This window comes from Cynoglossus semilaevis, chromosome 19 (assembly GCF_000523025.1).
Source record: "Cynoglossus semilaevis isolate Cse_v1.0 chromosome 19, Cse_v1.0, whole genome shotgun sequence".
Lineage (NCBI taxonomy): Eukaryota > Metazoa > Chordata > Actinopteri > Pleuronectiformes > Cynoglossidae > Cynoglossus > Cynoglossus semilaevis.
In genome coordinates this window covers 8,897,176-8,900,502 of record NC_024325.1, presented here as the reverse complement: position 1 = coordinate 8,900,502, position 3,327 = coordinate 8,897,176, and positions in this window count along the sequence as shown.

Sequence of the window (3,327 nt, the reverse complement as noted above, 5' to 3'; positions counted from 1 at the left end):
CTGCTCACTCTGAATCAGGTGTCAGACATTAAACCACTGTCTGAAAAGTCTTCTGTAAAATATTACAAGCAGCATAACAATATTGGAACGTGACCTGGAGGATTCATGAGCTCAGGCATTATATTTGGAGCGCTTATCGGACGTGCTTCAGTAGGTGGTTGTCCAAGTGAAGTGGATGTTCTGGTCAAAGAAAAGGCACATGATGCAGGCAGAAAACACACAAGTACATCCCTGCAACAATGGAAAGGGTTAATTAGCTGTAGCTGCCCTGAGGGGCATTCTCTTAAGGTAACATTAAACATGGGTGTAGTTAACATAGTTTACATACAGAGACAAGTGCTGAGGGCTGGCTGTTAAGGTTTTGATTGGTCCTTTCATGTGTTAAAAAACAAAAATCTCACAGAACAACAGCAACCCAACAGTACATCCTGCCCCAGTGCATTTGCCCTCGACATTATGAATTTTATACCATATGTTATTGAAAGTGTCAGCCTCCGGTGGTAAAGTTACAATAAAGTTGTGGTTGATTATCCATCATCAGAGTATGCAGGTGTACTGCATACTACTGCACTGAGGTAACACATCCTGATCCTGAGAAGACCATCGTCCTCATACTGGACATTATTCTTCCTCTTTCTGAAGCCAAATCAAACCATAAAAGAAAAGGTATAGACCACATGAGCCAAACTCAGGCCCGGGGGCCAAATCTGGCCCGCAGTGTAATTTTATTTTGCCCATGAGTTCAGATCAAATGTGTACTATAGTTGGAGGATTTGTGGTATCAGCATTGTATGCACTATGTTTTAGTGCATACATTTTTTGTTGTTGTCCTGTGTAAAATAGGAACTGGAAAGGCTACAGATAAGAGAGACATAATAAGAAACAAATACCACTGATATGTGTTTTAATTCAAATTGAATTTCTCATGTGTTTATAATATTAAACTTTGGTTGTTCCAGATTCAATGTTTAGGCAAAACTAAAGTTTGTTTCCATATGGAAAAATTCTACATTACAGATCTGGAGAGTAGGGAAAATTAAATGATTATGACACCACTGGGAAAAAAGATGGAAAAAATACCAATGATTGACATTATTTGATAAATAAAATAACAATGGCTCTGAAACAATTCCGTACAACAAAGCTCTGGTAGCTTAGGATACAGGACACATGGACGCCTTTGAAGAGGGCTGTATCTTTGTGAAGTTTGGTGTGATGTAAAAATAGAGACATTGTGACTCACATTAAAACAATGAAGCGCAGCGGAACACAGGCGCTACCTGCAGGAGCAGGAGCTGCAGTGAGCAGGTACAAAGAAACAGGCTTTTGTATTGAGTGTTTATGGAGATCAAGGATCAACAGTTTCTTTTGGGACTGGCGCTCAAATTCAATCTCTGGTTTTAAGGCTTGCTGACTTATTCAACTTCAACTGATTTGATTAAGTGGTTAAAATACTCAGAATTTATCCAAAAATGGAATGGAAGTTATGATGTGAGGTCTACAGCAGAAAAGCACAGAGGAAGTTTAGGTCTTGAAAAATAAATGTAAAGTACTTTCATTAGAAGACATCCTCAAAGAAATGCTGGGAAAATGGGGTGAGACAGGAAATGAACAGTGAACCCAACATGAACCTCGTATTAATTTAGCCAGACGGCAGTGTTTACCATCGTTCGTCAGTTAATAATGTTGACAAGAGAGAAGGATTCCAAAGAAACAGTTTAAGGTCACATTGGTGTCATGAGAGAAGTCGAATGTCAGCTTTATTGAGAAATCATATACTTTCTAAAAATGAATCAGAAACCAACATTCCTTCACATCCAAAAATTCCAAGGTCATAGTGGTTACTGGAATTTAAATTATTAATCAGAAGATTGGCCCTGGCTCTCTGGATGTCTTTACAATATTGACTTCTTAATTATCATCATCATCATTATTATTACTGTTGTTATTATAATTATACAAATATGTTCTGAACAAAATCGATCCATAACATTTAAGAAATACCGACATGTTAATGTAAGATGTGTCCTTATTTTTTAGAGAAAGTTTGAATCTTAATCTGTAATTTTAATACAGAATTTTCCTTTCTGATACTAGTGATCTAAAGTCTTTGGCGCCATCTAGTGTTTTTATTTATGTGATACAGCATTTGCTGAACCAAATGTTTGGGGGAAAAGATTCAAACAGAATCTGGTAGTACAGTTTCATTTTTTAATTTATATACTTTGAGATACTGGTATAAGAACTTTCTACAAAAACATCTAAATCAACCATGACGATTAGAGTGACCACCTGTCCCGATTTACGTTGCATTACACAGTGGGAATTTAACATTTTGTCCCACTTTTTCATTCTACATCACTTAATTGAAAATAAACTATTGTTGTGTCTGGCTGCTTATTAATGCAGTCCATAGCAGTGATAGGCCACTTCGTAGCGGTACCTGATAGGCTGAGTGGTGTGTCAATCAAACTGCTGACTCGCCGCAATAGCACACACTTTAGCGTCAGAAATTGTGGAGCGCGTAGTTGTTTTGATACTGTAAAGGCGCTTATGTGAAGTATTTCGAAAAAAGAAGTCGCCACCTTTTGGCTGAGATCGGTGGGTGGAGATTCTGCAACTGGTGTAGGAACGGCATTTCTATCGGACATGGTGGTAGATCTGATGGGAAACTACACGGTGCACGTGAGTCTCGCACAACAAGTACACAACAAACATCCAAAAGTGTGCAGTATTTCTCTGCAAACCAAATAACACTGAGTTGGAAAAAATTACGGCAGTAGATGTTACCTGTGTTTACCGTGCAATACGATATGAACATTCATATCGGTCAACCGACTACCAATGTGTTTCAGAAACTAATGCTAACCATAGTGCTGAGAAAGGCTGTTGGCCTGCCACCTGCTGGATTGTGCTGAAAAATCTATTTGGTGACAGGAATTTTTTATATCCATGTTTTCGTCAAAGATGGCCATATGATCCACAGGAGTTGTTGGCTTTTACAGAGACATATTTACATTGTTGAATTTGACATCAGGTAATATTTTGTTGTTGTCTTATTAGCTTATTTTATGTTACATGTGGGTACTATAGTCTTTGTTTTGTGGAGGCAAAAGGTGCTTGTGAGTTGGTTTAAAAAAATAGGGTTGGCTTTAAATTATTGCAGCTGTCCATCATTGTCCCACTCACACTTGCTATTTTTTGTCGGTTTGAAGGTGGTCACCATGAGGTAATAGTGGCCTAAGCTATGTCCATTTTTTTAGTTAAAATTCAGAAAAAATACACTAATTTGAATTAAACTTCTTAGCTATGTCCATTTCTGTTGTT